The sequence below is a fragment of the Grus americana genome, chromosome 1 (assembly GCF_028858705.1).
Source record: "Grus americana isolate bGruAme1 chromosome 1, bGruAme1.mat, whole genome shotgun sequence".
Lineage (NCBI taxonomy): Eukaryota > Metazoa > Chordata > Aves > Gruiformes > Gruidae > Grus > Grus americana.
The window spans coordinates 50,603,370-50,627,700 of record NC_072852.1 but is presented as its reverse complement, the minus strand read 5'-3'; the positions used below and the strand labels follow the sequence as shown (position 1 = coordinate 50,627,700).

The following is a 24,331-nucleotide window of genomic DNA, read 5'->3' as shown; positions in this document are numbered from 1 at the left end:
TTGGACGTTTATCTCAGCAACCGTACGCCGGCATCCAGTGCTGACAACATTAAGACCTGTAAAAACCGGATGAGATTCTTGAAGTGGGATACATGCTGATGTGATTATGTTACATATTTAGGGAATAATGTAATTTCGTGCACCGAATGCTGGATACTGACCGCTGCATGTGCAGTGGGCCCTCTTCCTCCCTGCCTTCCTCGTGTGCTCGACCACGGGGCTTGGCTGCTCCTGCTGCAGGAAGGGCAGTCAGTTTAAGGTGCAGCAAAGGGAGTGCTGGCAGCACAGCACCTGGGAGCCTGTAGCATTGTGGGTATACAGAAATGGTGGTAAGCTTGGAGAAGGTTCCTCCTAGTCTTGTGAACCCATGTAAGCTAACCTGCTAAATCCGTCACCTGCTTTGTGCATGTTCAGTTGTTTGTGCATGACAAGGTTTAATTTGAGCTTTTCAAAGCTGTGGGTAGCTGGGGATAAGGGCTCTCCAAATAAGTGTATGAGCTGAAACACTCTGTGCCCAAGCTGAAAACCCTGTGTGAGCTGCCCAAAGGGTGTGTTTACAGGGTTGTAGGTATATACAGAGATGTAATGGGAATGACAGAAGATGTCCTAAAGATGGATTCTCCAAATAAAAATTTAACAATCTAGAAATGGGACCAGTGGCTTCAGCTGTCTCCTTAGTGTGTTGTCCCCTCCAAGAAATGCACACCTTATACTGTCTAACCTAGACGTCTGTTCCAAAATTCAGTGTATCTCTTTTTGGAAGCCAAAGATGTATGCCTGCATCCTGCCAAATGCATAGAACCTAAAAGACATCAGCTCCTCCTAACAAACACACTGAGAACAGTCTGGAGACAGTGCATAAATCCAGCAGTGGCTTGCTTGCTTTGTTTAGCACCTCCACCTCTCTGTCTTGCTGCATCTTGTGCCTACAGTCTCTGTGCCTTGTTGGTCTGCCTTAGCTTCTTCCTTAAAGCTTCTTTCTTGGTCTTATCATGGATAGATGACTTCTGCAAGGACTGCAATATTTGACAAGACCTCCTTCCCATGCTATCCTCAGCATCTCTCTGTCTTTTCCTTCTTAGAAGACATTGTGTTTGCTCACTTGTGGGAGTTCCTCCCAAACCTCCAACTGCTCCCTTTCTTCCATGCATACCCACTAGTCTGCTTCACCAAGCTTCTCGATCTTGCCAATTTCCTTTCTCTTTAAGGCCAATGACTCACAATCCAATTACTGTATCTTAATTTGCTCTTCAGCATTGCTGCACTAAATGTACACACGCATGCTCTGAGCCAGAGCCGAGGCGAGCGTACGCACGTTGCCTAAACTTCAGTGAATGCAGGTTAAGATAACTCACGTTACTTCACATTTTCTAGGGTTAAAGACTGCTCACAGTAATCAAGGAAGTTTGAACCCTAAATTCGACTCACTCTACATTTTGGCACCCTAAGACTTCACTGTTCTCATTCCCTTCTTTAATTCCTTCTGTCCGTGACTTTTATTTTTCTTTTCTTTTGGCCCGGTATAATACCCACAGTGCTACACATTTATCTTTCTGAGTGGATTATTTTAGCTCGATTTTGAAGACAGAGTTAAATTAATCTATGACTTTTCCATGTTATGCTATCACACTTTATACCACCAGAAGAGCAGATGACTATTCTGTCTGAATCAAACATTAGAGTAATCTCGTAGAGGCTTCCAGAGGGAATCATGCTGGCTCCATCACAGGGCGCTGTGAAGCCTCTCGATGTCCTTGGCTGTAAATTCCCACTCCCAACCCCTTTGCTTCCATGCTTGTGAGAATGAAAAATGCTTTCATGGTATGGAGTGATGCTTTCAGTTTGGGTGCTCTTTTTAATTTGTTTTCCCAAGGAAGCATCCATGCATTTTTTTTAACAGCTTTTTTGTATGCATGGGAGTGGAGGAGTCTCCTTGTTTTGGTCTGCTCAGTATCTTTGCTGCCCTTGGAGCATTCTTGTATGATGTTATAAACAGATTACCATTGCTTGGTACTCTCCAGAATACAGTGTTTTATAGTCTCTTGATAAAATCCCTTTCTTACACAATGCCCATGCTACAGGCATCAAAAACATTCATATTTTTATCTCTTCATCTTCCTTTTTTGTAAACAGCTCAATGAAACCACCAAAGTTGGCACGTGTTTCAACTGAATAGCCACAGTATTGCGCTGCTGTGCAATACTTTCCCCATACTCTCTCCCTACCCCATATGTCACGTTCCCTTACACTGACACATCCAAAATGTGGTTGGTTACTCCTGGAAGAGACTGAGTTGGGCTGCAGATGGGAAACAACTGAGAACAGCTTTCTACCAGGACAAAACTTCTGTATCCAAAGGGGTACTGAAGGCATTACTTACCTGCTCATGTCAGCATTTCTGGCAGGGGAAGTCATAGTTGAGCAGTGAACTATGGTGCCCTTAAAACCGCTTTCCTCGTTTGGGGCTCTCCGAAAGCTTTTGGGGCAACTTCAGGCTGAGAAGAGCTCTGCTGTATGATATAGCTTGACTAGGTCATTTTTGGGCACTTGATTGGCCTTAATAAGATTTTTACTTTTTGTATGTAATAAGGCTAATGTGGACACAACATGGTACTATAACTTTTTCTAGTTCTTATGACTGCTACTTGCTTTCAGCTTTGGAGAGGAAATCTAATACTTCAGACCGGGCTATTCTGTTGAACTTCTAAAAATTGCCCTCTCCTGCCACCAGCCAGTGGGCTCTTGGGACGTGCCCTTGGGTGCCGTTCCCAGGGCTCCAGAGCTGCCCAGCTCACAGCTTGTGCAGCACACCTCGTCAAACTGAAACCCAGGCAAGTTCACCCCTCCCCAGATTTACTGAAAATCTTGCAAGACATTTGGATAAAACTGGGGCCATGAAGTGATTAATGGAACCGGATGAGGAGAAATTGTATAAATTTGATCATTTAATGCCAAATTGCATGTAAAGGTTCTGAGGGATTATCTGAATGTGAAGCTCAAGCTTAAACTTGTGGGATGTGAGTCTATGTGAAATTAAAACTAAAAAAAAAAAAAAAAAGGATCGTACACTTGGAATAGAATAAGTTGTTTCAGTCCCTTATTGCATTTCCCCATACCAAGAGGGCTTGCTCTCTGCGGCAGTGACATGGCAGCTGTTCTCTCACTGCAGAGCACCACAGACGGTGAAGAGAAGAGACAAACTCTGCTCTTCTTTTGATGAGTTTCTGGGTTTTCTTCTTTCTGCCATTCACATGGCATGGGAGAAAGAACAGCCTGATGAAAGGGGAGCATTTGCATCTATCATTTTGTTAAGCAAAATACCCACAGATTATAACTCATCTGTTTTGTTGAAAATGCAGGTGAAGGACAAGAGGTGATTTACTCGGTGAAGTTGAAGGGGAACTGTGACTTCCTGCAGCAGGAAACCACCTTCTACATACAGAAACAAGGTTGCAGGGTAACATCTGAGCTGGAGTCGGGACTACTGAGGGTCAGAGGGAGTGTTAAAGGGGGGAAGGAAGGGGAGGGAGGGAGGAAGGCAGAGCTGGGTCTGGCATGAACTGCTGCTTTTGGGGAGGTATCAGCCCCGGGTTTCTCCAGGGTAGGTGGGGTGGGACACGAGTCACCTGTGGAAGAGGCCCAGAGGCTGGCGCTCCTTCAACTGACCGGGCAGCAAGACACCCTTGTTGATCCCAGCTAGTTATCCGCTCCTTGCCCCCATGGAGGCAGCAGTGGTGTCACTGAACTTGCTTCAGATACCAAAACTGCTTCAAATGAGACCATGGACAGTATGGCACACCAGTGCCACCTGTCCTGCTTCAGACCCCGGCAGAGGGTTGCTGTGTGCCCTCATATGCCCACTGCCCTCACTAAGGCTTTCTATCACAACTGAAAACTACCAGAGGGGAAAAATGCTCTTTTCTCTTTGCCAAAAAAAGATCTAGGCAAGCAGTATCACATTTATTCCCTCCAATGATAATAATAAAAAATAATTCCAGTGGAAAACAGTTTCTGTTAGCAGGAGTTTACCACCTGAGTTGTAATCCATCCGAAGACTATTTTTTTTGAGAGGAGAGATCATCTCTCATGTTCTTGATTACTGCTCATATTTATAATCACTCTGCTTAGAAAAAAAAAAAAAGAGGTGTCTTCACTGCCTGTGGCTTGGCCCTGCCGCCCCCGGGGCATGTGCCTGTGTGCTGTGTGTCTCCCCATCTGTGGGGGTGGGCAGCGTTGCTGCTAGTGGGGCAGTTGTGCTCTGTGAGGATGAGCCATGCTCTTTCCCTCCCTGGTGACAGCTGTGGTTGCTGAGGGGCTGCTCTTTGCTTTAACATCATGTGGTGAGGCTGGTAAGGGTGGTAGAAGGGAAGAGAAGGAGGGGAGGGAGGGTTTGCCCAAGATAGTTACTGTTTAACTACCTAGATTAATCTGCCACACACCTTCATATAAGAAGTCCATAACCTTCCTGAAAATGCTGTTTCTGGGAAGGGAGAGTCTGCTTAAACAATCAGCCTGTTTCTCTCTGGCTGCAGAATGAGCATTTGCTATTCCCTCTCTGGAAGCGTTCCTTACCTGACCCCGAGGAGAAATGCTTGCCCCAGCCCTGCACCAGCACATGTGGCAGTACGTTCACAGCCCCTTCCAAAATTTCCTTGGATGGAGCAGGAGGAGGGGTGGCTCAGCACTTTTTAGACCTATTGTTCTTTAACTGCAAGACTTTTTCCTATCAGAAGATAAAGACGTTACATTGCCAACCTTTATGCCTGCAGACTGGAATTATAAATGAATGGCTCCAACGTTTTTCTCATGTCTGCCCATGTCCACAAAGATTGTTAAAAATTAGCTCCCAGTCAGGAACTATTCAGATACTTATCTTAATGTTTAAACAGCTGTTTTCCTATCCGTGTCCATCCCCATGGTTTATTCGCACAAAATGTCTGCTTTCATTGTTGTGCAGGGCAGAAACACAGCTGACTGTCAGCAGACTGCCGGTAAAACATCAACTGGAGCAGTACTAACCAGGTATCCTGGCATGATGCAATCCATAGAAATTGCTCTGAGATGTTAACTTGGGGCTAGGTGGGGAGGGGAATAGCAGATGCACTATCATGATATTTAAAATATAGATGACATTTAAGACTTTTAACTGTTTTCTTAAAACCTGATCTGATTTTCTGTTTTCTCAATCTTAAATTCCAGCCAGACATCCCTGAGCTAAGAAGAAACAAATAATTTTCCCATAAAAGTCTAGGAGAGATTAAAATTTCAGGGCTTTTTATTCATACAGTTACAACCTCAGCAGAGCCCTGGGCTTTCCCACCTTCCTCCTCCCCTCCAGCCAGGTGTGCAGTTGCAGCGAGCGATGCCAGGCTGATACGGTAGGTTTGATTCTGCTCTCACAGGCAGTGATGATGTGTTAGGAGGAATGCTGTGAGGGCCTGAATGTCTGCACCACTCTGGAAACTAAAAGTTGAGGGCTATGACTGTAGCTGGATTACAGCTCTTCCTGAAAACCGAGAACATGGAAAGCAATGAACATAGATGCTAATTTCCTGGGAAAGAGGGAGAAAGTTTACCTTTCTATACCTATATATATGGGAAGAAAATTCATTGGAAGTATATAAACATTGAACCAAATCTTCTTCCCTTCGCTCATGAAAGTTCTGCTGTCAATGAGGGAACTATTTGTCCCAGGTACCAAGTGGGAAGGAATTGCACCTATTGTCATTTCAGAGCGCTTGTGTGCTCAGATTTGCTCGCAGCAGAATCGGTGCGGGTGATGCTGTTACGAAAGCAGCAGCGAGGAGTGCTGCAGTCCTGCACAGCTCTGAGCTGGCTGCCCTGCGTCAGGTGATGGTACAGAAATCAGGAAGGGTTCACATTTTCTCCTCTACTTACACAAGACAGAATGGCAATGACATTTTGTTCTTTGCCCTTCTTTGAGCACTAATTTGCTTTAACTCTTCAACTTCACTCAGTTCTTTGTTAGCTAGTTCATTTTTGACAAATAAAACATCATTTTTATCTCGATCAAGTCAATTTTCTATACTGATTGTTGGGCTTAAAATGCTACAGCTCTCTGCATGAACCACAAGGAGACAAAAGACATCTCAGATTTCATGGCTGTTTATGGTAGCGCTAATATCAAGTCCTTTAGCCAGCAAAACACATTAGCTCAAAACTCAGAGGACTAGAAAAAATTACTTTGCCTGATTAGCTTTAAGCTGGCATGTCTGAAAACATCAAACAAGAATCAGTCTGCTTTTGAAATTTATTTCCAGTTATAGAAAATGACCTTCTTGATTCCCAGCAGCATTACATCCTAACTTAAAAGAGCTGCACTTTCCTCTCACATCCACAAAGGTGCCCCCACAGACTCTGATGTGTTGGATAACACTGCTGGAGACCCCTGCTGAAATCCTCCCATCCATGTCAAGAGGGATGGGGAATCAGAGTGATCTCCTTGCAGCTCTCGGAGTCTAACCCTTTCTGTGGCACTGTCCCGATAGAGACAAGTTGTCCTTGAGGTGAAGAATATTCCTTCAGCAGGCAATACTCTGGCATTGGAATGGCCTGCGTTGTCCCAAAATACAGGATTTTTCAAATGGATTTGCAGATGATGACATCCCAGGATATTCTGACAGAGTCTCTCTTCGTCTTTATGTGACAGAAGCCAAAACATGCCCTGTTAGCACAGCAGAGAGGTGATGAATGCCTTGTCTGAGCCCCACGTAGAGGCAGAACACAGACTTCCTGGCCCAGGCAGATTTATCAACCAAACTGGGAGACACCATCTCCCAGTGTGTTTCTTTTCTCCCTGCTGCCCTCCTGGGAGAAGACACAGTCCTCTAGGACAAGAGCTAGCAAGCCATCTCTGTCAGACATAGAATATTGAGTATTGAAATGACAAGGGTCCAAGGTCCCAGCTCAGAAGACGCAGAGGCAGGAGGATTTTCCTGCAAACCTTCACTTACATATCCTGGGCTTACTCGAGCTCTCAGCAGGGGAGATAGGAGGCAGGTTGTTGTTACTTGCAGAGGGAGGTAGGAAATTATTCAAGACTAAGGAAATAAAAAATTAAAATGATTAGGTATTTCCTTTCAGGGCTATCAAACCCAACAGCGCCGCTTTAAACTGGGTAGTCTTCTCTCCAGCCTGTGCAGCAATTTCAAACAGGTGACTTTAGCTCATACAGATTTCAGTAGACTGAATTCATATAAAGAGGCAAGGACCAAGAATATTCCAGCAGTTTACACAGTGTAGAATAAGCATCCAGTGGTTTTTTACAGGGACTATTCTGTGTATTTATTTTTCATTCCATTTGGCAAAAGTATCAATGAACAGGATTACATGAATACACTTCTCTCAGACTCTTTACAACCGATATTCTGATATTTACCCAGCCAGGATAACCAGGTCAATTGTTTTTGGCACAAATTCATAAGCATCAGTTCCTCTGTCTGGTAAATGCTGTTTTTGTAGCAATCGACGGGGCTGCTGTCTAGTCCACTTCCAAAACATCCTGGTAGAAAACAAGGAGCAGATTTAGCAAAACAGCCAAGTTTACTTAGAGCAAAAGCAATCATCTGAGGCAGGTGATTTCCGTACACATATGTAAGAGTCCAGTGAACTGGTAAAAATATCCGCAAAGGCAATAAATAGCTCCAGTTCACAATAGGTGGAATTCCCTACATTGCCATAGTTTAAAGGTGGGACCCACAGTATATAGTCTGACAGCATCCTTCAGCACATAGGGAAATTTTATCCCATGGCCTGCCTCAGTTTTGGCCTTATCCTTAAAATTGATGTGTCAAACTTAGCTATAATGGCTAATATTTAATTTGATTGAATATTACTGCTTTATATGTTGTGTGTGGTGACAGTTCTGATGAGTTATCAGAAGTGCAATGCCTAATGCAATCAATTCTCAATGAATTAATAATGTTACATTTATAATTAATTTATAATCATTATAGATATCAATATGAAAATAAGACTAAGAGCTTGCCAAGCTTAGAAGGATGTCTGCTTTAAATTTGAGTCCTGAAAAATGAGCAGAACTCTTTTGATAGTAACCTGCTGTGCTTCAGATGCCCAAGCAAATGCTTACAAAATTAGTTTTCTAAGATACTTTGTAAATTTTTTTCCAAGAAAACACTTATCAGATTTTACGCTATAAAAGTTGTCAAAGGATGAAATAAATCCATGTTCCAAGGACTGGTTTGCATTACAATTTTAGGTATAGTATCAATATATGCTTGAGTTGTGTATTTGCATTAATAAACTAATAATCTAAATCATGCTCACATGATCCTGAACTTGAAACTGGCCGTTAGAACTCAGGAAAGAAATCTTAGAGTTGTTGCTGTTGCCAATATCAACTCAGTTGTGCAGCATGGCCAAATAAGCTATCAAAATGTTGGGCATCATCAGGAAGGATATTGAGAACAGGACAGGGGTCATGATTTTCTGCTGTTTGAAACCTGATGTGCCCCCATCTTGAGTACCATGTGTAATCCTGATCTCTGCATCTCAAGAAGGATTTAGCGAAGGTGGAGAAGGTACAGAAAAGGGCAGCTAAAGTGATCAAGAGCAGCTGCCTTAAGAGAAGAGACTAAAAAATCTGGAACTGTTTAGTTTGGAAAACATAAGGTTGAGGTTTGTGATAAAATGAAGTTGGTGGGTACACTGAGTGTGGAGCTGTGGGTCTGTGATACTTGATTAAATTAGTAGAGGATCAGCTTATACTTAGTAAAAGGAAAGTTTTCTTTTTTCATTGAGCAGCAAACTTCTGGAACTTGCTGCAGATGTCATCGGCAGATTCAGAAAGGGATAAGACACATTTGTGAATACTAGAGGAAATAGGCAAGGAGGTCCCCTTTAGCACTCCCAACAAGAGGAAAGAAGAGAAGAATGTGTCCTCATTCACGTGCACTTCCAAAATAACATCTGTTTTTTCAATGTTAAAGGAAGAATACCATGTGATATGGACCAGTGGTCTTACTCAGTAGGTCAGTTGTTATGGTTTTATGCTTTACGGCTGCTCTCTGTGCTGAAGAGGATTTTAGTGCTAGTTGTATGACCCTTTTTTAAAGGAGAGACTGAAACAGCTGACAGCGTGACAGGATGGGTTACTGAAATAGTAGCTGGAACTTTTCCCTCCAGGAAAGGCAAACATTCCTGGAAATGCTGAGAAATTTTTACTAACAACAGATTTTCCCCCATTTTCTCACTATTGTTTTGAAATGATGAGTGACACATAAACCATCCAAATGTAAGGAGAGAGATTTCACAATACCATATGTCTCCATAAAATGCAGATAAAAGTGTAGCTTGCGTGAGTAGACAGGTCCTTATGGAGTATTTTCCTTCCTGTTTTCTGTTCACATCTCATGTATCTGTACCAATTTTGGTAGGTTACTAACATTCTGTCTGCAAGTCCTTAACTTTCATTTGCCATCTCTTGTAAAAGCCATCCAGCCTCATTTCCCTGAATCTCAAAGCAGCCTGGTGAAAGGTTGTTGCCTATCCTTTGTATAAGACAAAATGTGCAACCTGAAGTAGCCCAGCACATGGGTCCTTGTTAAAATTTTCATTGCTCAAATATGTCTTTTGATAGCATTTCCAGACCTTTATCCTTGCACTTCATACTTGTCAGAATTGAAGAGACAATAACTCATTGTTGCTGGACAAATAAATTCACGCTATCCTGTTGTGTGAATCCTATAAGCAGCATGAGAGCTACTAGAGCGTGAATTGTTTGCTTATAGGCTTTTTTCATACAGGAGGTGCACATGGCCTTTTCCATTTTTTTCCCTCATGCACCCTGTGCCACTTACTAAATAGAGGTCGATCATCCTAGAATTTTCTCTCAGCTGCCCCATAAATAATAAATAATAAACAAAGCTGTGTGAAGCTAGGCATGAAGGATATTGGTGGTTTGCCATTAATCTTTGAAGCAGCAGCTAGATATCTCCTGCCAGTTGTTGTGCAGTTTGCTAGGTAAATTTTATGGTTGTCTTACTGGATACCGTGTGTGTGCTCACATGTGTGTGGGGACCACTAAAGCTCATTTCAGGTGGGATGCTTGTGGGTTTGCTGACAGGGACCAGCTGAAGGCAACACAGTGAGCTACCAGTGCAGCTGACCTGGATTCTTAACATTTGCTATGTTTTTTTCAGACTTTTACCAAAGACCCTAGATTTTGCAGCTTCCTATTTCCAGCCTGGTGCCAACGACTATTCAACTCTCTCTCAGCAGAAACCCAGAGCTGTGAATCTGCATGCCATTACTCCCAATTGCAAATATCCTTACATAGTCTATGGTTCACTGATGCAGAAGTCGTAGTCTATGGTCTATGTCTATGTGGTAAAGAATTATTTGAGATGTTAAGTTCAGAAGAGAACAGTTCACTGTTCTGAGGCAAAGGGGTCTCTAAAATAAAAATAATATTCATAAAGGCTGAATCTTCATATATGAAATTTCTCACAGTATTAACACCTCTGGTGGAAAATAGCAGATGACTTGCAAGTTGAAATTAAGTTATGAACCACTACAGTGTTCTTCCTGTTTGGTTGGTTTGGGGTTTTTTTCCCCCTCATTGTTTTGGTTGCTGCTAACCAAGCCATTAGATCATCCTGCTTTTTGTGTAATATATCAGGTGTTGACAAATTAGTAGATATAGTTACCCTGTCAGCACTGGGGGGGGGTGTGGGGTGGAGCCCTACTGGAGGCCCTAGGCAGACCCCAGTGCCCACTAACATTACTGGTACTGTTCTTCAGGCTTCCTAAAGCAACTTTTGCAACAGCTGAGAAGGAGAATAGTAACAGGACTCTAAGGTATGTCCATGGCAGAGCAACTGTCAAAATGTCATACTATGTGTTGCGTATTTACTAGGTAGGTCTGCCAAGAGCTGGCACGCTGAGGAGATAAATCTGCGATTCCTGGAGGAATGCAACACAGTGGCCTCAGAGAAAAGATCTCTGGGTTGAAGCAGGGCAGCTGCTGCAGCCCTTTGCTTTCCAGGCGCAGGATGCTTTTCACAGGGATGTTCGTGTCACCCAGAGGCAGTTAACAATGCGATACAGTCTCTGCTGGTACATGAACTGAACTCTTGTTTACTGTTTGGCCAACTCCTACCTTTGGACATGCTATCTTAAACTGCAGTAGATCCAATGAATGCAGAAACTGGCCATCTGGACGCTGCAGGTGAGATTTACCCCTGAGCCAAAGCTAACATAAATCTCAGACTTATGCCTTTCTTTGGGATTTCAGTGGGGCTTTGCAGAGCCAGCTCAAGGCTTCTTGGCAATACTGGCCAAAAAAAAAAAAAAAAAAAAAAAAAAAATTGCTTCCTGCCAGAAAGCAGAACTAGAGGCAGGATGGACCATGGACGGAGACATGTGGGGAGTGCTGTGGAGAGCCAGCTTGCTGCTCTCACTGCTGCCAGGAGGGCAGGGGGCGGCCGTGCCTGCTTCTGACAGACATCCTCCCTGTCTTCTTCGCTTGCTTTGCAAAGGGAGCAGACACAGCTGGCTCCAGCACAGCTAAAGCTGCCAAGAATGTTTTGTCACTACCCACAGTTATCGTGAGACTTTGTTCACAGTGGGAGCTCACTGGGATGTTCTGGGTTGGAGACAGTTGTTCTCACAAGGGTGAGTTTCGTCCTGGCCATGCACAGGTGCTCATTCCACATTGTCTGTGGAAGGATTTTACAGCGCTGAGGTTTTGTTTGCCTTTTTGGTCTTGGGTTTCGCAGTTTCTGAGAAGTGTCTTTTCCTCTTTAGCGTTGTCATTCGTTAGAATGACTCATGACCACTATCTGTGTGGGTCCAGGCACTGGACCCCAGCTTGCAAGATCTGAGCTCATTTCCTCATCGAGCCACAGATTTTATGCATAACCTTAGGAAGTTACTTCAATTCATCCAGGCATCACTTCCCCACCTGTGTGTAGCTTTCCGCTTCAGTGGAAATTGCTACAGTAGCTCAATTTAGACGTGAATGTCTAACAGCAGAAGTCATGATGAAGACAGTATGGTTACACAAATTATTGTTAAAAAAAAAAAGTTCTCATTAATGACTGTGTAGAATTTCAAGCAGTAAAACAGCAAAAGTCAGAGTGCAGCTTGGAGCAACACAGCAGGCTTTGTGCAAGCACCACTTGTTTCACTGGAAGCAGTTACAGTTCCAGAAGGTTTTTTTCCCCCAGCTTCTTTCCCAGTTAAACCGTAGAAGTTTGAACCAGTCCCTGCAATGCGAGCTGCTGACAGTTTAGCAGTTTAGTGTATCTGTCCCTCCTTGCCAAGACCAATTAGATTGAAATGTTGCAAACTTTTCCAAGAGAATTAATGTATCAGCACTAAGCAGCAGTTCAGAAGAACTGCACAAAGGCAGTTGAGGCTTTATTAATTGCAATGGAAAAGGAGACAAGTGGCAGGGCAGCAGAAGGCAGGCATTTGGGGCCATATGACACCAGGAGCAAATGGAAGAAATGTCTGGGGCAATGGGCCAAACTGGTGGTGTTATGACCCTGGGAGCCTGTTAGATAAGACTTTGCAATTTCCCAAGGTACCTTGCCTCCCTCTCACTTTGTTTGTTTTCCTTTCCTCTCTGCTAGCTGGATAAGACCCTCCCTGCCTCCTCCCTTCCCCAGCAGCGAAGTCCGTGTTCTTTGCACACACTGGCTGTGAGTTGGAGGTGGCCCGTCCCTGCTGCAGCTGGCGACATGGAGACTGCTGGCCCTCAGCAGTGCCATCCCAAGTGCATCCTCCCGCTAGCGTCTGCAGCAAAGCACACACCGCATGAGTGGAGCAATCAAATGTACGTGGCCAGGGAAGAGATGAGGAGCCGTACGGACACGGGCGTCAAGTGGAAGCCATCTCCCTGGCTCAAAAAGCCCTGCTTGTTTCTCCACCTTTGGATTCTGGTGGTGTTTGTGTATGTGCAGGGCAAAATCCTGCTCAACACCACCACTGGCAGGTCGATCTCTGGCCTTGCTGGAAAGAAGATGCCTCCCTAGCAAGGGTACAAATTTTTCTCATATTTTTAGAAATGCCAGATTATTTGGGATATCACAGTTCTGGCTAAGTCCAATGTGAGCAATGCTTAAGAGGTCTGACTTTCCAAAAGTGCTTGCATTCCTTCTCTGAAAAAATTTGGTTTGTTGTCAGATATGCAAAGGGGAGGTACTCAGATTCGGGAATTGCATGTGAAAATTTGGGCCAAGTCAGACATTTAGAAAATGAACACGAAAGGAGAAGTTCAGGTTTAAAAAATGTGGAAAACAGTCCTTTTTGACTAGTGCTTTGAAAGTGTCCTCAGTCTGGACAAGGCATTGCTGACAAAATATGATCTGTAAAACAGCAAGTCAGATAATATTCTATTACTCTTTTTATGAGAGGTACGCTGAGTAACTAGAAGCAAAATAACCCACAGAATTATGCCTTTATGGCATGAGAAATGTTGCCGCAAGGAAATGAAAAACTGCACACAATTGCAAGCGTTAATCCCCACCTTAGATACTGTGAAAAGACCCTTGAGTTCCCCTTTGGCAGAGCTTCAGTTTCTGGAGGAGCTGTTGTGTGTGCGCAGCAGTGCCCTGGTAGACACATCTGAGTCTGTGCCCTGCCTGTACCTGCTCAGCAGGAATGTAAACATGGCAGAGACACTGGTGCTTTTACCTGCTTGATCTCTTCAAATCAGCCAAGGAGAAATGATAACAGTGTTTCTCCTGTCTCTACACGTGTGTGGATGTTTTGTGGCGGAGAAAGGAAATTGTGCTTTTTGCAGGTGAGCTCAAGAGCAGAGAATAAACTCCTTGTGACTCAGAGAAATGAGAAGTATCATAAAGCAAAGGTTAAATCTGCAAAAGTTCCATTCATTCGCTGTTCAGCAAACGAAGCTGGGGCAATCCCTAAGCAAAAGCATCCAAGACAGGGAACATGACTGCAATCATGTATGTTGGCTTTTATTTGTCGTGCCAGTTAAAGCTCTCATGCTATCCATGTTGCAGAAGAAGTGATATGGAAAGGTCAGAGACATTGCTTAGGTGAAAAGAGAGCAATGCCAGGGCATTTCAGCATGTTGCAAATGGCTATGAGACCAAAAACTGCAGAGAATTCATGGAGAGTCCATCTCCTCAAGCCCATTAATGCTTGCTTGATGCTGCTACCCTGGCTGTTGTGTTTTGTCTGAACTGTGTCCTAATGTTCAAAGGAAAGCTGTGAGTGAGGACATCTATGGCCCATTTCCAGTTTTGGTTACTGTCTAATTTTGAAAAACTTCTTCAGTTTTTCTTGTGTCTGACCCTCGGTTTCTCAGTAATTACAGAGATGTCTCTGTATATGTGTGTATATGTGTGTGTGTGGCCATCATAAGACTTTTGCTACTTTTTGCAAATCATCTTTATATTTCTGGAAGAGCTAGAAAATATCAGGTGTTTTACCTCGTTGAAGATAGGAGTAGTACAGAAAATACAGCTGCCAGCTGCTGTTTCACAGCTGTGGATTTCTCCACCATGCCAACGTGATAGTAGTAATTAAAATGACAGGTAAACAGCATCCATGTTGGTTTTCCAAGCCCAGCAATGAGTAAACTCTGTACTAACCGTGTTAGAAGTGCACGAACTGTGCTGACCCCTGCCTGCACCACTATACTTGCCTCTTGGGAATGCAATGTACTTAATTATTGTTATTATTTGGAACAGAGGGTTTGATTAATGCATGAGTAGTGAGAAAAAGCACATGTACTTCTGTGGGCATAGAACCATATTCCTGCTCCTGCAAAGGCACAAGAACTTAGCTTCTTCCCAGTGGGAATCCTGCCATTTATTTAAGTACAGGCAGGATTAAACCCTGCACTAGGTCAAACTGGGACGTTCAGGAGTAGAATTCAGCATACATTTAATCGTTTGCAGGTATGGGTCCAAGTTCTCCATGCACTACTGCAATACTTCGTTTTTGAGGGGGCTGAGGAGGAGAAAGCACATGAGGCTTTGTTTCCTCAGTACTGCCACATGACACCACATGGCTTAGTTCACTCTGTCAGGTGAAGAACAGTTGGGGTAAGTTTTGCAGCAGAACAGCTGACTCCATGAAATGTATCTCCTCAGAATTAGTTAAACAACACAAGAGCAAGCACAGCCTTTGGTTTAATGGCAGCTGAGTGAAGGTTCACACTGTACTATAACATCCTGTATCTCTGTGGTGGTGATGTGGTATTTGCACACATACTTCTTTGAAGCCGATAACTTCTTGTCAGATTTTCACACTGGCTGATTTGGCTGTTATTTAACAAGCGCATTTTCCTGTTCCTGCCACGGGTTTATTTTTGTTGCTGTTGTTGCAGTAGTAAAATCGTCTCTGATATTCTCAGAAATTTTTCATAGTGCTGTTAATATTTTGCTTGATGTTTTGCTGAAATGGGTTTTGCTGGGATTTTTAAAATGTCACATCTGTTCTCAAAGTGCATTTACTTAATTGGTGTACAGTGCTGGATTGGATTCAGTACCTACGCACCTATTAGCTAGGTACAAAGCTGCATGGGTTGTCAGAACATACTTGGAAAAGAAATGTGAGCTCAGCTTCCTCTAGCAGGAAGGTGACAAGCTCTGATGATGTGGGAGGTAACACAGCAGGGTAATACTCAGGGCAAATCAAAGACACAGGCCCTGCTGGCTGGTGTAAATCATGAGCAGAAGCCATGAGAAGGAAGATTTCTTTTCTGTGGAAAAAGTCCTACTCTTGGAGACCTTTCAATCTGAATAAGAAAAAAATCAATAATACTAACCTCTCCTATAGCGTGTCTGATCTCTCCTCATGCCCATTAGATTTCTTACACACAGGTAAACACTTTCTTATACTATATATTTTATATATAACATACAAATAACGAAACCCAGTTTTTCCACAGAGCCTTTTATAATAGATGTTAATACACTTAATCAGTGAGATCATATATCATTCCTGTTTCATGGGCTGGGGAACAGAGAAACGGAAATAAAATGGCTTGTCATACAGACCAGAAGTGCAGTGGCAAAACCCTGCATAGAATTTAAATTTCATTTGCTGAAGCCCAGTGGTCTATTTGCTAGGAATTGCTGCCTCCATATTTTGCAGTATGAAAATACAAAAATATGGAGCAATGGTATTAAAATACCAGAAATTACTCAAAGAAAAACAACAGACAAATGTAAAAAAACCCCAAAATAAATTTGGAAATAAAATGTTTTCTGAATGGAAACATAAAATTACCTATTCAAGTGTGACTATCCCATTCCACTCTGCTTGTTTTTCCTAAAACAATCTCTGATCTAGATTCCTGTATGTACTGCCAGTATTGACAGATCTGTATTTTTCCAATGGAAAAAAAAAACAACAAAAACCCCCGCAAACAAAAAACCCTGAATTTTTTTGACTGACTTCATTTGCTCTAGAGGAGGGAAAGGAAAGCATGCAAATCCAGCAGGACTCCTGAAAGGCCAGTTATTGCTTTTTTTCTTTTAATTTTTTTCTTTCATTTAGTGCACTTTACAAATGTGCTGTAGGCTCAGTTTATAGTAAGAACACATCTTATCTGACAAATGGCAACTGATGCAATATGATTTAAAAGTCTCCCCCATCATACAGAAATTAAAATCCTCTCCCCAGGGACATTTCCCAAAACATAAAGCAGAGCCTTCCTCCTCATTAAAACATTTTGTTGTGTGAGAAATGACAATGAGCCATAATTACTGAACACTAACATATGCTCAACAATTTCAATACCAGAACGCGTGGAGGCTGTCAATTGCACTTCATCTGGGGAAGTGAGTTTCTTGATCTTGTCCGGATGGAGGGCAGTTTAAAGAGATGTTGTAGTTAGACCCTGAAAGCCTGTTTTCAACATAGCAGCGGGAGATCCAGCAGCCAACAATACGAAGGTGACAGTTTGTTTTGTTTGCAGAAGCATGTCTTACTGTCCCTTCACTACCCCGGCATGCTCTTTTCTTAAAACATGAGAATAATTTTCTCCAACATTATTATTATTATATACAAAAATGGCATGAAAAGAAGATAAAGGTTGCCTACTCAGGCACTCAGAAGTTAGAAAATAATGGGATTACTGTTGCCTTGACAACATTTCTCTCTCCTTCCCCTGCCCCCAGCTTCATTCGTGGAAATGGCTAAACCACTTTGCTGAAACTCTATAAAATAATTAAATAAAAGATTCAGCCGTGGGGAGACACCTGGCGTGGAAAACTTCCTCCTGCCCTCCCCCAAAGTCTGACAAAATTATGAACAGCTGCAAAACAGGGGTTTATGGTGAGAAGAGTCAGGTAACACCACGTACCTTGATGGTACGAGTAGCTCCATCTGCACTTTTAATTTAATTTACACTGCACACATCCCTGAGGGCCACATGTGGTGTGTGTCCCTTTGTGCTGCAGGAGGTAAGAGCATGTAAGCAGCAGCAGCACAGGGGACTCAGTTTCTTGCAGCTACCCAAGGAAGGTGGACCTTCTGTCCCAGGAAAGCAAAGACCAGGTGGGATTGAAGAGGGCTGCAACAAGGCTGGACGTGCAGCTTCGGTGTTTTTAGCACTATGAGTCCTGCTCTGGTGACCCACATTCAACTCCAATTGACGTGCCTGGTAAATGGAAAGAGCTTGGCCTCTCTGGAGGCATTGGAGGGTCTGCAGAGGTCCTGAGCTGGCAGCCCCTGAGGACAGGCGACAGTGCCTGTTGACTCCCAGTGTGTCATCTCTAGCTGAGCTCTGAATGAGGTCAGGCAAGAGACTGATAAATGGCCCTGCCTTGTCAACACTGACATCATTAGCGCTGTTATCACCCAGCAAATGGGAACGTGAAGGAATTTGTATCCCTGCCCTTGCCAAAGCTGGAGAGCAAGTGGGAACAGGAGCTGTGGAGGTGATGGTGTTTGCTCATACAACTTATGTTCTCCTGCAAAGAAGCTCAGTGTCTGGTTTGTAACCAAAGGGACTTTGTAGCTGATTACAAAACATTATGCCATGGTTCATTTTTCAGATTGATTGAATTTATGATGAGGTTTCTTTCAAAGAAGGGAGAGAACATTTCAGCACACACTGGCATGGCTGAAACGCTAACAAATCACTGGCCTGGTGCAAAGCCCAGAAATACTGTGATGCTCCGTTCCTTGTGCAACCTGTCTGAGCTAACAGGGCACCCAAAAAAGTCAGGTAAAGTTGCATGCACAGAGGTTGGAAGTGGACCCAGCTAACCAGCATGGTCACTGACAAGTCATCTGACAGCACTGTGAGGGGAGGAAGCACTGCGGTTTATTCAAAAGCTGAGTACTCTGGGGGGGGAAAAAAATCATTAAATTTGCATTTAATGACATGTATTTAAAAAACAAAACAATTACAGCTGCATTAATTTTTCTTCCTTTTCTTTTGCTTGGAGCACAGTCAGCCCTTGCTTGTTGCTTAGGATTGCCACTGAACACCTTTCTGAGTGCCCCAGCAGCCCCTCCATTTACCTCCGTGCACAACCAGCAGTGTTGGTGGCCTTTCATCAGCACAGAGACTGGTCGGTCAGGCCTATCAAGTCCTGCTCTGCAATCAGTACTCAGCAAAGGGATACCAATAATTGGCCCCACAGATCTTAACTGGTGTGTTTGTGAAAATTATCTGAAGTCACAAGCAAAGTCACCTGTGACTGACTCATATAAGGTGACTGTGTGGCTCATTCCTGTATTGGGAGTGCTGGGTGATATGGCTGTCTGTGACCTCAGAGGACTATGGCCTTCTGGTTCAAAAGTATCTACTTCAATTAGATATTTTGTTAATTTGTCAACTTCAGTATTCTAGGAGAGATGTTTAATTTCAAGAGAGGAAACATAACAGCATTTGATATGTCTTCTTTCTGCAGCTCTGAACCAATCCTTTTTTATCAGGTAACACCTGGTGCTTTTGCCAGTGCTAAGTAGTACTTTTAAGTTTTAAAATCTAAAATCCTTGGATTGGTTATGTGTGGATGCAAGACAATAAATGACCATATTTCCCATTGCTCACTCTCTCCCCTCAGTCCCTGCCCCTCTCATGCACTCATGTCAAAAGAAGAGAGTGCTCTGTTTTCCAAGCCAAGCATTAAAGAGTGTTCTTCTCTGTCTAAAACACCTTATTTATAAAGATGGAAGCGTTAGGAAATGTGCAGTATGTCAATGTCAGGCAGCAGCTTGTGTAATGCAAGGGTGCAATTTCAACAGAGCAGTCCAGGTGTACACCAGCTAAAGATTTGGCCTATAAATTGATGGTTAATAAATATGGAATAACAGATATTTGTCTAGGAACCTCAGACTACTAACACCTGCTATAAAGTGGAACTGGTTGTTCAAACTCCTCCAAATATATGCGCTGTCTTGCATTTTATCGCAGAGAGATGGACGATTGCTCTACAGGTCCTGGTGGCCAAAATCCAATTCTTCCTACAAAGGAGAATGATCTGCAGCTGAATTATCTCTGATGTTGGTATTCTATATTCCTTTCAACACGGTTACAGTTTTGAAAGCATAATGCAGTTTGGTCTTGCATGACAACAATTTTTGCAGCAGAGTAATGCATGTGAAAAATCTAAATTGTGCTGGAAATTTGAAAGGAAAATCTATTTGATTAGGACAGTTAGCCTGGGAAATGCTCTCTCAGTTGTATTTCATGTCAATAAAAGCTTCTCTTGATTTGATTTGTGTGTAGCGAAGCTTCACTGCAGAGATTACAGGAAGTCTTGCTGCAGAATTGAGGCTGAGACATGTGGTAGATCTTTAAGGGTGGATATGCATTTTCAACCAAAATATTGTTGAAAAAACAGTTGGTGTTGCTAAAATTATTTTCCTCAATCATGACTTCTGTCAGGGCGGACAACAGTGTAGCATTTAAGGGCACCCAGCAGCACTGAATGCCACCACAAAGCAAAACACTGTTTACACTGAAGGGGGGAAAATAAATTAATGACCTGGTTAAAATCTGGGCAGGAAACTAGGTGTCACATCCTGCTCTTCTGAAGTAAAACCGATAAGAGCTTTGATGAATAAACATAGTAAACAGGGCCTTTGCTTTACGTCTCATCCAGGTGCCAACACCTCACGCCGTACAGTCAGTCGTTCATCACGGTGCCGTGCAGCCCTTCCTTTGGTCTTGGCTCAGGGGGAGGATGGGGTGCTCTGCGTCACCCCGCTCCTCCCTGCAGCACTCCCACCTCCGGGGGGGTAATGGGCTGACAGGAGGGAGATGTCTGACATCTGACAAACACCATTATTTCTTCTTCTGGACAACTTTCTCTTCCACATCCCACTTATCTTCCTTTCTTTCTTTTCTGTTTCTTTCCCACGTTGAGGTTTTGTGATCCTTTTTTCATGGCTAGCCCACCATTCTTTTCCCTGTGGTTCTCCAGCCAGGGCTCCAGCATTCATGCAGGCAGAGGACCTGCCGGGGGGAGCAGGTACCAGATGGGTGATGTTGCTACCCTGTAGAGCCATTGCTCAGGAAGGTCCCTGTTTTGCTGCTCTTCTGTCTGAATCCGTACCTGAGGCTCCCTGCCTGGAAGAGCCCACGCCCAGTTACTTTGCACAGGGCTAAAATCATTGAGGTGCACTTTTCAGCACTGAAAGCATTTGGGAACAATTACCCATCTGTTGTTAAGTTTAATGGCAATTTTGTTTCACAGTCTGTTATCATGTGTACCCTGGTTATTATCATAACTGAATAGGTGACTCCGGCTAGTCTTTGAACTCCCAGCTCTTTGTTACCATCTCCCAGCTAAGAGGTGGTTACCTGCCATATAATCACTCTTAATGTGTCTGAGAGCAAAGTCACACAAACTTAAATTGCTCCTGAAGGTTTGCTTGTTTGACTTTGTCCTCAAAGAGGCAAGGAGTATTTGTACAGTCAGTCGTGTTTGTCAGCTGGGAGGAAGTAAACACTCTCTGAGAAACAGTTGGGAGCAGATTTTAAGCCTCTTTTCCAGTGCCCTGGCCATGTGGCTGCTCCATATCCGCATTGGTGCAAGGTCAGTGAGGCTAGATCCGATAACCACCGTCTGCTCACTCTGCACTGAGAGCGGGGGGGGGGGGTGCTGTTGACACAGCAGGGAGGTGTTTTGAGAGGCTACTCCTTCCTGCATCCCCAACCTATGGCTGTGGGCACCTTGCGGGGCTCCCACCCCCGTTTGGACTGCGGGAGGTTGGAGCTCAGAGTGGCCCAGGAGTGCTGCCTGTGTGCTGCCCAGGGCTGGCTGGGTGGTGCCCGCTCACCCCTGGGGAATACAGGGGCTGTTGTGGAGCCGGCAGGCCCATGCCTGGCAGAGGCTCCCTGTTGCAGCATGATCCCGAGCAGTGGGGCATGGCAAGGCCTCTGCCCCGGCGCCGCTCCTCTCCTTGGTGCTGTGTTTCATGAGTCGGACAGTCTCTTCCTGTCTCTTGGAGGTGAAGCTCCAAGCGGAGAAATGCCCTGTCCTGGTGGTGGTTGGCAGTTTCCCTCACGATCTGTCAGCCAGCCAGAGATATGCTTCCCTTGGGAAGGCAGGTAGGATCACCCAACAGGCGTGGCCACACACAACAGAGGCTAAATCCAAATATAAAAAGCAAGTGTGCATTCAACATAGTTACCCAGGGTCCTAAAGAAAGATGGAATAGAGTGAGCCATTAATTTAGTTGTGAGGCTGAGCCTCTTGAAAGTTATTTCAAGGATTTCTTCTTGTACAGTTAAAATAAAAACCTTCTTTCAACATGCACAGTCTGTTTTTGCTGCAGTGTGCAGTGCGTCTTTCTTCCCTTTGCCTTTTACTGTCAGGAGTCTTCAAGCACCTAATTCTACTCTGATATCTGATTTCTCAAAAAAATAAACCAACAACCAAACCATGAAACAAGTATACATGTCACCTGCATGTGAGGAACAATCCCACCTCATCTGTCAACAAAAAGAAATTGCGATAACCTACAAGAAAGTATAGACTATACCATTAGTTTTACTGAAATTTAGGTGCAAACTGAAATTCTCAGATAGATTTGAGCAGATTCTTACTTTTGTCACAGGAACCAAAGATCTGAAGCCCTTGGAGGCCAATTAGGTGGTTATTGACTTCAGAGGCCTTTGAATTGGCTTTACAAATAGCACCATTAGCCCAAGTGGCCCAAGCACCTCTTCTGTCTGCGTGCCTTCAGCGTTGTCTACATTCCTCTGAAGATGCAAGTTTAGCTTTGCTCTCATTTACTCCTGGGTGAAGGTGAGATCACAATGCATTTATTTTTAGATGTAGTACATCTACATTAATACAAAATGTACCTTTCATTTCACACGTGCATACAGAAGAGGAAGTAGAAGACTCTGCCAAACACACTGAAGTTTCTTGCCATTTATCAGCAATGTGAGAGAAGAAATAATCCTTTTTATGTTTTACAGTGTGTGTTTGTCATCTGATTTAGTACTCATCTGTCATGGCTAATTACTTTAAAAGAATTCTAGTTCTAGGTCACAAAATCTATGAATAAAAGATGTTCACGTACACCATCTAGGCCAGGTGTCACAACTTAGTGCAGATATCCACATAACAAAACATTTCTGATTTTAATTACTATGTGAATGGATATGCCGATTACATGAAAAATCAATAAAATATTAATCAGATAAAGCAAGACAGCAGGTGGCCAAAGATATCAATAAGGCATATGTCTGTACAACACAACCATCTCTCTGCAAACAGGAGGGCCATGCTCATGGTATCACTAGATGTACTATGTCACTGAAACAGCCCAAGTCACCAAAGTGTCACCATGCAAAGCTGTTTAATTTTTAAGCAAGAGTAGGTACATTTTCTGTTTAACCCACTTAGGGACTGATTGGTCCTGCTTCCCTTTTGAAAACACACTTTCCAGGCAGGTCAGTGCAGTTTGTTTCTGCCTGAGGTGGGCAAGACTGAAGTCATTGGGGGCAACGTACCAAGACAAAACAAAACAGAATTTATGCTCCTTCTCACTGCATTATAATGTGTTAAAAAAGACTCACACTTTCTTTTTCTGTGTTTGTTTCACTTTGGGAGTATCAGAAATACCAAGAGAGTGTGCATTCTTGTACTGTCTCCCAGCCCTTCTGGGGGTGCTTGTTTAACTGCTTCCAAAATCCATCTGTGGTTACAGAAATGAATACCAAAACCGTACCTGGCCTAGCCAAATAAAATGTGTAGTTTCTTACTTCACAGTCTTTCTTACCTTGCAGTCTTGACTTCTTAGTTACCATAGGCATTTTGGTGACTGACAAGCCAAACATATTCATCAGCATCCTGCAGCCCAGGACTGGGCTCTCTGCTCAGAGGCAAGGCTGCTCGACGCAAGGAGGATCTCTTGGTGCCCTCTTGGTACCCTGGGTACTGACTGTTGTGCATGCTAAATTACTGACCTGGAAATACCTCCCTGGTAATGTTTTGAGGCTCGGGCCCTTTCCTGTGCTGTGTTTTGCAGAAGAGTGGGGTCTGGTGTGAGACAGGCTTTGTTCTTCTCATGTGAGCTGAGCTCTCCTCCCATTTCCCCTCGCAGATCCCTTTGCAGGATATGTTTTTATTGCACCCTCGCTGTCCTCGGTTCAAGCAGAGTTATTCATTTCCTGACTGTATGTGACCAGATGCGTGGCTGTTGTCAGTGGTGTAAATCCTCAGCCTTCAGCTGAACTAAAAATCAGCCTGTGGTGTTTGATGTGCCATGTTAATGGGACATGGCTGTTTTGAGATTTCTGACTTTCACAGAACCAAACACTTCATCTGCGCCTTTAGGAAATAACAATTACTCATTAAGACCACGACCCCATGTTTCTTTTTAAATACAGATGTTATTAATGTGGAGCTCTAGACTGGTTCTGACAATACATTTTTTGTTCCTTCTCTTTACAAAATTGAATAACGTATCTCCCTGAGTCTCCTTTTACTCAAGCAGCAAAGGTTGCTCTGATGTCAGCTGCAGGGGTGAGATGTAATGTTGATAGCTGTGAAATCCCCTTTGACAGTTACAACCAAAGTGAAAATATCCTTCCAATCCAAAAAATCTTTCCTCACATATAGGCTTCTACTGTTTTGTAATTGTAACTGCTAAATCTGAGCACTTCAAACAGATACTGGACTTTTGAGAGACACAGATTCTTCCCTGGAATCTTTTAAAATTCAGAATATAAAAGACATATCCCTGGGAGAATGCAACCAAGAGAGATGACAGAAAGAGACTTGCCCTACCAAAGGCCAATGAAATACAAAATAAGAGAGTGACTGTGGAGGGAGATACTCTGTAAGGGCCCCCTGTTTCCACTGGTGCCTGGGGAAGTGCAGGGTGTGTTTGT

The 24,331-nt window shown here is 43.5% G+C and overlaps 1 long non-coding RNA gene across 1 annotated transcript; it reads left to right on the top strand.

The window, feature by feature from the left end:
- Positions 1-5,036: 5,036 nt before the first annotated feature.
- Positions 5,037-19,697, top strand: LOC129201955 (uncharacterized). The gene is made up of 2 exons (XR_008575543.1): positions 5,037-5,378; positions 12,618-19,697. It is a non-coding gene; the product is annotated as an uncharacterized LOC129201955 (long non-coding RNA).
- The last annotated feature ends 4,634 nt before the right edge of the window (positions 19,698-24,331 follow it).